At 35.0% G+C, this 13,188-nt stretch overlaps 1 pseudogene; it reads right to left on the bottom strand.

Annotated features, from left to right (window-relative positions):
* Window positions 1-607: 607 nt before the first annotated feature.
* On the bottom strand, window positions 608-985 carry LOC145121676 (secreted RxLR effector protein 161 pseudogene; annotated as a pseudogene).
* Window positions 986-13,188: the final 12,203 nt, after the last annotated feature.

The following is a 13,188-nucleotide window of genomic DNA, read 5'->3' as shown; positions in this document are numbered from 1 at the left end:
TTGTGTAGAAGACAATGTAATTCTCATAGGACTCTCCCTGACAAGGTCATATCCTCATAGACGTGTTCGTTTTGGTCATTAACACTCACCTGGTTCTGCAAGAGCTTTAGGAATTGTGCCCCCATAATTCCCTTCTAAGCGACCCCACTTCTCTCTCATATAGGTGATTCCAAGAATCATTAAAACCATATGATTAGCCTAATTTTGTCACTACATATAGGAATGGACTAGGAAGTAATGTTAACTCCCCCCACAGTGACCTGCATCACTCATACAATTAGGTTGTCCTTTTGAACCCAGATCTTGGGATCTCCAGTCTTTTGGGTAAGGTTTCCTTCGTATGAATTTATTCATTCATGGGCTTTAGTCCCATTCCTCTTGACGAATTATAAACTACATCTCTACTTAAGCCTTTTGTAAGCAGATCCACAATGTTATCCTTTGACTTCAACTAGTCAACCGTGATAACCCCCGTAGAGATTAGTTGTCGTATCGTTTTATGTCTACGTCTAATGTGCCTTGATTTCCCATTATACATTGTACTTTGAGCTCTACCAATTGCCGATTGGTTATCACAATGTATACATATGGTCGTTACTGGCTTAGGCTATTCAGGAATGTCCTCTACAAATTGACATAACCACTCCGCCTCTTCAACACAAATATCTAAGGCGATAAATTCAGATTCCATCGTGGATCTGGATATAACTGTTTTCTTGGATGATTTCCAGGCTACAGCAGCACCTCCAAGTGTAAACACATATCCACTTGTAGATCTAGAATCTTTTATGTCAGATATACAATTTGCATCTGTGTATCCTTCGATAACTGCTGGATGTCTGCCATAATGCAGTCCATATTCTCGTGTGTATCTCACATACCTTATAAACCTAGTAATACTCTTCCAGTGTTCAGACCTGGGTTTACTAGTGTATCTACTTAGTCTGCTCACAACATATGCTAAGTCGGGTCTGGTACAACTCATTAGATACATGAGACTGCCAATAATTCTTGAATATTCCACTTTTGATTAACACTATCACCTCTATTTTTCCGTAGATGTTGACTAGTGTCAATTGGAGTTCTAGCTATGCTCGTATCTCCCTTAGCAATTTTTTCAAGAATCTTATCCACATAGTGTGTTTGACTTAAAATCAAACCACTTTGGGTTCTTGTGATCTTGACTCCAAGAATCACATCCAATAAGCCCATATCTTTCATGTCGAACCTGGATTTCAACATATCCTTCGTGGATCTTATTATCTTGTCATCACTACCAATGATAAGCATATCATCAACATATAAACACAATATGACATAACCATGAGTGGTGTTTTTCACATAGATACACTTATCACACTCATTGATTCTAAAGCCACTTTCCATCATGACTTGATCAAACTTTTGATGCCATTGTTTTGGAGCTTGTTTTAATCCATATAGAGACTTAACAAGTTTACAAACCTTGTTCTCCTGTCCCGAGGCAATGAAGCCCTCAAGTTTCTCCATATAAATTTCTTCTTCCAACTCCCCATTTAAGAAAGCAGTTTTCACATCCATTTGATGAACTTCCAAGTTTCTAATAGCTGCAATGGCAAGAACTAATCTAATGGGTGTTATTCGCGTTACCGAAGAATACATATCAAAGTAATCTAAACCTTCCTTTTGTCCATAACCTTTGATTACTAGTCTTGCCTTGAATTTATCAATACTGCCATCAAGTTTTATCTTTCTCTTAAAAATCCAGCCGTAACCCAGTGGCTTGCTACCTCGAGGTAGATCCACTAGTTCCCACGTATGATTTTGTAAGATAGATTCTACCTCATTTTTTATGGCTACTTTCCATTGAGGTCCCTCAGAAGATGTAACCACCTCTTGGTAGGTTTTAGGTTCACTTTCCACCACATAGGTGTAAAAATCATCACCAAATGATTTTTCGACGTAACCCTCTTACTTCTTCTGAGTTCTATCACTTCTTCCTCGGATTGAGCTTGTTCTTCCTCTCAAACAGCTTCATTGTTTGGTAAAGATGGGCTTTCAACCTCCTTGTTCAAACAAGGAAATACATCTTCAAAGAATGAAGCATTCCTTGATTCCATTATGGTATTCTTGTGTATTTCAGGATTCTTAGAATCATGCACAAGGAAACGATAAGCACTACTGCTTTGTGCATACGCAATGAATACACAATCCACTGTTTTAGGTCCTAACTTTTGTACCTTAGGCGGTGGTACAACAAATTTAGCTAGGCACACCCACACTCGTAATTACTTACATGATGGCTTTCTTCCCATCCAAAGTTCATACGGTGTTTCATTCTTTTCTTTGCGAGGTATCTTATTTAAAATATAGTTAGCCGATAAAATAGCTTTCCCCCACATTGACTGGTTTACACCCGAACTAATTATCATGGCATTGACCATTTCTTTCAATGTACGGTTATTTCTGTCAGCAATTCCAATGGATTGAGGTGAATAGGGTGATGTGAATTCATGACGAATTCCATTTTCCGCACAAAATTCAGCATAAGGAGAAACATATTCTCCACCCCTATCACTTCTAACTACTTTAATTCTTTTGTTGAGTTGATTCTTAACTTCATTTTTGTACAAGACAAACTTGTTTATTGCTTCATCTTTACTCTTAAGTAAATATATGTAACAATATTTCGTGCTATCATCGATGAATGTAATGAAGTATTTGTTCCCACCTTGAGTAGGAATTGACTTTAAATCACACATGTAAGTGTGAATTAAATCAAGAGGTTCGGTGTTTCTTTTGATTGTTTGGAAAGATAATCTAGTTTGTTTGGCTTCAACACATGTGGAGCATTTGTGATTTGAGTCAATATTAAGTTTTGGTATGTAGTCTAGTTTAATTAATCGCTTAATAGAATTGTAATTTACATGTCCTAAGCAACCATGCCAAACATTTGAACACTCAAGCAAATAAGCAGAACTAGAACTTGCATTATTCATTTTGTTTGTCACCATTACATTCAATTTGAACATGTCATTCAAGGCATATCCTTTACCCACAAACATACCATTTTTGGACAAAAAAAACTTGTCCGACTCAAACATAAGCTTAAAACCAAATTGATTCAACAAACCACCCGACACTAGATTCTTACGAAGTTCAGTAACATACAAAACATCCCTAAGTTTCACATATTTCCCCGAAGTCATTTTTAGAATGACATCACCAACACCTTTGATATCTGCGGTAGCTGCATTTCCCATGTAGAGCTTTTCACCATCTTCAACTTCCTTGTAGGTGTTGAAAACACTCTTATCATGACACACACGACGAGTAGCCCCCATGTCAATCCACCACTCCTTTGAATTTGTATTCATGAGATTCACTTTAGAAACCATAGTCGTGAGATCAGTTATCATGGCCACCAACTTCATGTTATCATTCACCATGTTTGCTTGACGGTTTTCCCGCTTAGGTTGCGGGCACTCCGAAGCCTTGTGACCCGGTTGGCCACAATTGTAGCACTTAAACTTCTTCTTGAAAGTTCCTGCCTTGGGGCCTAAGTTTTTGACCTTTGCTTTCCCTTTGTGAGGTCCCTTGCTTTTGCTATTGGAAGTTTGACCAGCTTCCACCATATGAACCTTAGAAGATTCAACTTCACTACCTTTTTTCAAGGCCATTCGATTGTCTTCTTCAATGCGAAGACGCACCACCAGTTCCTCCACAAACATCTCCTTTCGCTTATGCTTAAGGTAGTTTTTGAAGTTTATCCAACCGCGAGGAAGCTTTTCAACCATTGATGCAACTTGGAATGACTCATTAAGATCCATCCCTTTTGCATTGTTATCATGTATGATGACCTGAAGGTCTTGGACTTGACTCATAACAAATTTTGAGTCAACCATTTTGTATTCGAAGAACTTAGCAACAACATGCTTCTTGGTACCCGCATCTTCTGTCTTATACTTCCTTTCCAAAGACTCCCATAGTTCCTTAGCAGTTTTAACTTTACAATAGACATTTTAAAGTGCATCAGTTAGCCCATTCAACACATAGTTGCGACACAGAAATTCTGAATGCTTTCATGCATCCACTGCATTCACAGATTGAGCATCAGCCTGCCCCTCAACAATTACAGGAGCAATTTCTGTTAGGAACCGAGCCAGGTTCAAAGTGGTCAAGTAGAATAACATCTTCTGTTGCCACCTCTTGAAGTTCAGACCAAATTTTTTTTTTAGGTCTCTCAGCATGATTAGCCATGATGTTTGGAACCGGTGCATTTGGGTTCACAGCAGGGGTAGCAGCAACATTAGTTCCAGTAGCAACAGGAGTTCCAGTCATTCTGAAAGAGTAGAAACCACGGTTAAATTGATTACAGGAAAAAACCCGATACACAATCGATTTAGAATAAGAAGGACAGAAAACAAAAAAATCCTGCAAGAAAAGGATTAGTAGAAAACGTGGTGGTTGAGGCTCGAGTTGGACTCGATTCCCTTAAACAGATTAGCCGTTTGTTCCCAGGGTACAACAACCTTAAAAGTTTGTGTACTGCTAGATATTCCACTTGCCTGAAAGAGTCGCTGGAAGAAGGTGTACAGAGAAGGAGGAAGAAGAAGAGTATTTTCATTTGTGTGTTAAATGAGATAGTATAGGTCTCCTTTTATAGTTGAATACGGATATTTCCACTTGCCTGAAAGAGTCGCCGGAAGCAGGTGTATAGAGAAGGAGGAAGAAGAAGAATATTTTCATTCGTGTGTTAAATGAGATGGTAGAGGTCTCCTTTTATAGTTGAACTAGGCGAATGCCCGCGCGTTGCGCAGAAACACCCATATAGTTGAAGTCTTTACAAATATATGTTTTTTTTAAATATAATAATAACGTTGTTGTTAAATTTGATATAATAATTCGTATACTAAATTGATATAATATATTGATTATTTTGATTTATATGATAATATATACATCTATTATAACTGCATAATCTCAATCGTTTGAATGACTTCTACCCGTGAGTTACACATGAATAAAATTAAATATAATATATGGTTTAATGTTATTTATAGTTGTTGCTATTGTTAATTAATTTTTTAAAATTTATTTGCTTAAAGTTTTGATTTCTATCATTATAATTATTTAAAATATCAAACATTTTTTTCTAAAGGTAACAATATAATTATTTATATAGAGTTATTTTTAACTATTGTTAGTGTAAGTTATTTTAAGCTACTTATTTGATATCTTTATGAAATATTTTAATTAAATTGAGATTACAATTTAGTTTTTGCATTTATCACTAAAATTTATCACTTTTAACTATTTAGAAAATATTATTTGGTTTTTTAAGTGGAACTGAAATTTATATTTAAGTTGACACTGTAATGTTATATTTAAATTAACAATTTAAGTATTTTGTCCAAACTGTTCAAAATTTGTAGCTTTAAACTGATAATAGTTTACATACAACAACATTTTAAATCTAATAAATTAAGTATAATATGTTAAAAGTTAAAGATATAACTTTATAAGTAGAAGTAAATATATTATTTTAAAAATGAAATTAAGTTTATTTATGATTACACTTTAAGTTTGATATTTATTTAACCTTGTTAACCAACTTATAATCATTATTAGAAAGACACTAAAATTTATCACTTTTAACTATTTACAAAATATTTTTTGGGTTGTTTAAGTTAAACTAAAATTTATATTTAAGTTAGTCATATAATGTTATATTTAAATTTATAATTTAAATATTTTATACAAATTGTTCAAAAGTTGTAGCTCTAAAATGATAATGGTTTACATCAAACAATATATTAACACTAATAAATTAAGTATAATTTGTAAAAAGTTAAAAAAATATAACTTTATAAGTAGAAGTAAAGATATTTTTTTAATATTGAAATTTAGTTTATATATGATTACACATTAGGTTTGATATTTATTTAATCTTATTAACCAACTTATAACCATTATTAGAAAGAAATTGAAAAGTCATGGGAGTTTCAAATGAATGTGGTGAAAGGAAAAATGCATAGGAGTTTCAAATGAATGTGGTGAAAGAAAAAATGTTTCATTTATAATATTGTATGATACGTAATGAAAACTGATCAATTCGATATTAAGGAATTTATTGTGCATTTAATGCCAATACATGTCATTAATTACGTAATTAATGCATCCGTTACAAAATTCAAAATAAGGACTAAGATTTGCACCCCCTGCGCGTGGGTAGGAATTGTAGTAAAACCATAGACACAAGCTTGTAAGCCTTTCATGCATTCAAGCTTATAAACCTTGTTGAGTTTGGTCTTTCTACCAATGTGGGACTCATTCCCACATTTATCTCTTTGTTAAATTTATTCTCAAATACCCGTGAGTATCGATATCTCATTCACATATACTTCATTTTGGACATATAATATATCGTTTCGAAGTTCTCACGGAGGAGATCACAAACCCACTTAGAGTTAATTACATATACAACATATGTATATATTTATATGTGTCCAAAGTTAGTAAAAATATAAATATTTATACTAAATTTTCCAACATTAGCCATATCACATAATGTTAGATTAAGAGTATGCAATTGACAACTATAAACTCATAATATTCAATTTCTCATAAATCATACCTGATTGACTGATTAGCGAAAGTTGTTTTTAATAAGCAATTCGTAGACCCCCGACTCGTATTACCGTTTTCCAATTTCAAATCCTCTTTTTCGACCCTTGTTGAGCCTTGGCCCCTTGCTCCTGTCGTCGCTTAATCGCTAATACGCAAACACATTAAGTGCCAATTTTTTTTGAACGACGAACCAAATACGACCGTCGATCATGATGCTGCTTCTATTTCGTCCAATTCCTTCGCCTGTACGTGATGAGCCGATGCCTGATACATTTGAATTATTGGGCCGAAAATTGTATATACTAGTAAAAAAAATTGGGCCCCTTAAAATTATGGGCCCTGTTCCCATGTCCACCTTACACATGGGCTAAACCGGAGGCATTTTTATCCATCAATTTGACATGCCTTTTTTTTAATACCAATGTGACAGCATATTTAGTCTGCTGGGTATGGGCAACGCCCCAAGGGGCGTTATTGGGCGTTATAACACACAAACACCGCCCCCTTCCCCGTTATTAGGCGTTATACTCCTGCGCGTTACTTCCCGTTACCACCATCACCTCCCTTCACGCCGTTTTTCTTCTTTTTCTTAATAACGCCGGTGTGGGCGTTGCCCACACCTACCAGTCTTAACAAATTTGGCAGATTTTCTACCATTGAAAGTATTTTCTAGCAATTTGACAACTTTTTTTAAACCAACATGACACCTTTTTTACAGCATATATATTTAGCATTTTGTCGACATATTCAACATTTGACAAAATATCAGAAGCATTTCAATAACATATCATGTTATGAGGTGTCTTTTTAGCTAATCTCTTACAAACTTTATATTATATATTTATAAGACAAAAAATACATTGATATGTACATTGTATATATCATTATTAATATAAAATAAAATAGTATAGGATTGTGTTTTGTTCACCATGCTATATACTATATTACAAAAACAAGTTGAAACATGCAATTATAATATAACATTCTCTTCCTTTCAAAGAAACATGAATGCATGATCAACTTTACAAAATAAATGAATTTAGAATATAGTTTTTCACATAAATCTTAAAAACATTTTCAGAGGTAAACTTTTATATGTATAATCAAGACATCCTTGGCTCCTTGGCTTCTCGGTAACTGTAGTCAATTTTATAGTTATCTGCACTACAAAATTTTAATTATATATGGATGTAGAATTTAATTGAAAATTACATCTATTTTAATGAATAGAAGTTATTTTTTTTATTTTTTTATTTTTATTTTGTTATATGTCATTTTGTGGTTATTTTAAAATTAATTTTTTTCTACATGTCATTTTATGATTTTATTAAATTCCACATAATATTTAAATATAGTAATTATAACTAGGGAAGAGGCCCGTGCGTTGCACAGGTCAGATTTTTTTCTTGATGTTTGGTGGGTAAGCTACAACATTTAGAGTATTTAACATTTTCAGACATTTCTCAGTTTAACGTTTTCATCTATATATATCAGGTGAAAATGGTTAACAACTGGAAAAATAAAACCTCATATTACACCATTTGTCTACAAAGCACACCATGGAATGGAATCTCAAATTCTAGTTAGGCTTGGATTCCATTACAATCTGTGAACAAAAGACGATGTATTAGAATAAATTTCTATATAAGCACTAAAAATGAAAGAAATTGTAAAAGGGTACTAACATTTTCCCACTAAAGATGAAATTGAGGTATATAGAGTATGGAAGGTGTACTTCTCCTTGCTTCACTAAATGCATGAACCAAAGCTTTCTCAAGTTGTAATGTGTGTGCTCTCAAGCTACATTTATGCACATGATAAACATTGCAAGAGTGAGTTCATACATAAAATGTTGGTTGTCAGACAAATGTACTACGGTTATTTACTTTTCTTTCTATTTCCATACGAATGCCAATTTCTACAATATTTCATAAACAATTAAAATGTAAAAAAAAAAAAAAACCACTAAAAAGACTTGTGTCAAAGAGTGTTGATTTTGAGGATAGATCTTCATATTAATCAACCAAAAAGCATTATTAATAAGTATTTCTTGCTCCCTGAGTGCAAGTCAAACAACATAATACATCATAGTATCATATAAAGAGCATATTATATAACTAAACTTTTAGACTATTACAATTTATTTATGTTTTCATTCAATAAAAATATTTAAAAAAATTAGAAATTGAGTATCCGGAACCGATTCCGGTCCCAATAGTTCCGGGAGCGGTTCCAAAATATCATAAACCGATGTAACCGGTTCCGTTTCCGGTTCCATCAATCCAAGAACCACCCTTGATGGATGGTAGTCCTATGAAATAAGAACACATAATAACACAAAATATTGTTATATGCGAAAAGAATTAACATTTTGTTTGGTTGACCACAAAAAATTAAGCAAGTTGAAAAGATTCTAAAGCTTTTTTTTTTACTTATTGGAAATAGCGAGTAGTAGTAGTCTCCTATAGTTAACATACCATTCCATTCGACCAAAGATTCAAATCCAAGAATCCAACATACCACAATCGCAACAAACTTCACGTGAAAATTCAAAACATAATCGTTTTTTGAATTATTCATAGTATAAGCTACAAAAATAAGCAAAAATTGGCTAAAAAAATGTGGAGCATCGTAAAAAGTTGGAAGAAAATCAAGCACAAAGTTTCACTGGAGTTTCGTTTGGAGAGACTATAAAATGAAATGAAGGTAATGGGTTTTTATAATTGAAATAGAAATCAAAACATTTCTAATCAATGAGACCATGATTTCTAAAACAAATTAAACAGATTACCACATTAACAACAAATGATTCAGAATAATCATGAATTATAAATAAGTGATATCAATGAACACCTTAGCAAGCTCATCCGGATCAACTTCAAGATCCTCTTCGGCCCATTGAACAGATGGATGTAAAGTACCACCAAGAACAAAATCTCGCTTTCATCCAGCCCTAAACGCACGTGCTGCAGTCTGAGAATTTTTTTTTTTTAAAAAGAGTAGAAATATAAAATATAATAAACCGAGTAAAATAAAATGGTTGATGTTTTTGTAAAAAAAAAATTACTTACAGCATGAGATGAGAACTTCACAAAAGCAAAACCACGGTTTTTTACTTTTTTTGTTCGTTGTCTCATTACCATTTTGGGGCATAGCAAGATCAATGGAAACATCTTGGAAAACCTATACACCATAAAGAAAAGTTATATATAGTTGATGCATAATGAAAATATATATATATATATATATATATATATATATATATATATATATATATATATATATATATATATATATATATATATATATATATAAGTTTTCCTGGCATACAACTTTATTAAAATCATCAGCACTCGACTCTAAATGAAGAAAATAACTAAGATAAAGGGAACTAAAAGACTAACATTGTAATGAAGAGGTTATTAAAAGTTAAAACAAACCTTTGTTAAGGTTTCCTAAATATAATGTATAATGTGCATATGATGGAAGAACACTAATCTTTTTACCTTCTAGCTGGAACATAAAAGACCAAAAGGATAAAGTTTATAAAATTCTAAACTCTTTTCAGTTTACGTAATCAAAGAGTACAAACTTGTGGAAGTATATATTATCTATGGGATTGCACTACACTAATAACAATTTGAATGAGTTCTATGTACATGAAAAAATATAAAGATAAGAAGAATATTTTTTGTACCATGGATTCAGATAATTCTTTTAGAGCAAATCATAAATTACAGATGTAACGATGATAAGGAAATGGAAAAACTGACATAATCATTTCACAGAATACCTGGTAGGCAGAACTTCAGCTCCAACACTGAACATGTTAGTTTCATGGGAAAATCCTCCAGATGTCATACCCTTCACACTACTCCTCTTCTTCTGATTAAGGAACACAATTTCAACGTTAGTAGTAGAAATTGAAGAGGTTCTAAGCAAAAAAAGGGCTTGATGCTAAAGACATGTGAAACCAAGAAAGTGACCACACAAACCTTAAACAGAAGAAAAGTTTGAGCACAAACCTGAAGGAGACAATAACCAAATTGTGGTACCAGTAGCGTTGCAGAGAAGAGATGATCAAAAGGATGTCCTTTGGATTGAGTGTATGTAACACCGTAAATTTTCAAACAATTTTTTCATTTAAAAATCACAATTAATCTCATTAACACTGTAACACCCGGATTACCAGGTATCTTATTTTAAGTATTTATCTTGAGTTTTAGGGAGGGACTCGGCGAGTAGGCGCTCAGACCCGCCGAATAGGATCGCGAATTCTTGTCTGATTTAATGAAGGACTCGACGAGTCGATGCGTGGACTCGGCGAGTCCGCGCTGTAAAATGAAACCCTAAATCTCAGGGCCTGAGCCCTATTTAAAGGCCTTTATGGCCTCCATTTGCGGCTACCAGTCCAGAGAGAGATACCCTAGCGATTGTGAGCGAGTTGTGAGAGAGTTTGAGCATTTTTGATCATTTTTGGTGTGAGTTTGCAAAGGAGAAAGTGTTTCCAGCAAGGGGAGGTCAAGAGGATTGCATTTCAGTGGGTTTTCAGCTTGGATCTTCAAGTTTGAGGTAGCTATTCGATCCTATCCTACTGTTTTGCTTAAGGGCATTGAATATAGGGTTTTCTATACCCTTTTATGGCTTGTTTAGTTGTGTATAGTGTCCCATTGAGTGCTAAACTCTAGATCTGGACCTTTTGAGGTCCAGGGAGCCTGAACCATGCTGCTTTTTGTGGTTCTATGGAGGAAATGGACATAGGTTGCCATGTTAGAAGGGATTTCACCAAAATAAGCCTTGGAAGCATTGCATGTGTAGCAAGTTTCGACCTTTACGTGGTTATTGGTCTTGGGGAGGTCAGATCTATAGTTTAGAAAAACAGATCTGACCTCAGAAGGTCATTTAAGAGATGTTATGGGAGCAACTCGCCGAGTCCATAAGTGGACTCGATGAGTCGAGTCGGGTTGCCCCGCGATTCGCGACCTGTGATAACCCGTTGAGTGTGGGGTTGACTCAGCGAGTCGAGTGAGGACCATGGACGAAGAGGACATGCATGTACTCGCCGAGTCACACGAGTGCACTCGACGAGTCTAGGTCAAAGTTTGACCGTTGACTTTTAGGGTTTGGTCAATATTAGGGTCTTTGAGCCATGAGAGGGGTAAAATGGTCTTTTACCCTTCTGAAAGTACTAAGAGAGGGTTTAGCCTAGACTTTGAAAGTCGTATTGATTAGAGTAACTATTTTATGTAATTAGGCGGAGGCTAGATCAGTATTTCCGAATCCGAGGGTTACCGAGTTATTCGAGGTGAGTCTTCTCACTATACTTTACCTTGAGTGGTAATTAGAGTTATGTGACAGAGTATCTTGTATGCTATGTATGTGATGTGTTGCACTGCATTATTTCTATGTGATTTATGCTGTGTGTATTCCAGAGTTAGGACCGGAAGGTCCACAGAGTTAGGACCAGAGGGTCCACAGAGTTAGGGCCAGAGGCCCACAAAGTTATAGCCTCGAGTGGCTAATATGTGTTATATGTGGTATTTTGGGGAACTCACTAAGCATTTATGCTTACAGTGTTATGTGTATGTGTTTCAGGTACCAGTGAGGATCGTGGGAAGGCGCCGGCATGATCAGTACACACTATTGGAGTTTTATACATTGTGATCTTGGGATGTGTTTTTATGGATTTGATATGTGATACATTGAGATTTGAGAATATTTATGAATGAAATTATATCTTTAAAAGTGAAAAATTGTTTTGAAATTTACGTTGTTACAAGTTGGTATCAGAGCCTTGGTTTGAGGGATTCGGATGCACCTTCGAGCGCATTTGAACTCAAACTGAGGATTTGAGGAATTTTTCGAAATAAAACAAAATTTTTCTAAAAGAGTAAAAAGATTTTGGAAAGAGCTGAGAAGAGCAGTGTGTACGATCAGCCAGCGCCCGAGCAGTGATTTCCCAAAATACCCTTACATTATGTGTTATGAGATACTATGTGATATGTTATGCATGCTAGAGTAAGCTAGGTATTCATGGTTAGGACTAGAGTGGGCCTGATTTGTGATGCCTTAGCCTAGGAGTTATTGCTACTATGAGATACTTCGAGAGTAAGTAGGTAGCAGCGAGGAGCTTATGAGTGGTCTATCGTAGAGTAGCCTGAGTTTAGTGAGATATAGAGTATTTGTGATCTGGGATCCTAGGAGGAGGACTTGGGGTGAATACCGATGCGCTGTGGAAGGTAGTATAAGGGCCCGTACTACTGGAAACACCGGATCGGTGAGCAGTCCAAGTAAGAATCCATAGGGTGATAAAGCGTAAGTAGGGTTGGGTATCGAGTGCGAGTATACTCGAGCGAGTCTCTGATTTCTTTTGTGTTGTATTTCAGAGACATCATGGTCGGGACGCGCCACCACCCAGGAGGCAGTGGTACCAGTGGTACCAGCGATGAGGAGATCCGTAGGTTGATTCATGAGGAGGTGGCTGCTGCCATCCGAGCCGAGATACCAGAGATGTTTGGGTCTATCAAGACCACCCTGATCGAGACTTTTGACGAGCGTTACGCTGCTCTTACTGATGCT

The sequence above is a fragment of the Lactuca virosa genome, chromosome 6, assembly GCF_052849685.1.
Source record: "Lactuca virosa cultivar CGN04683 chromosome 6, Lactuca_virosa_CGN04683_v6, whole genome shotgun sequence".
NCBI lineage: Eukaryota > Viridiplantae > Streptophyta > Magnoliopsida > Asterales > Asteraceae > Lactuca > Lactuca virosa.
This window is presented reverse-complemented; position numbering and strand designations above follow the sequence as displayed.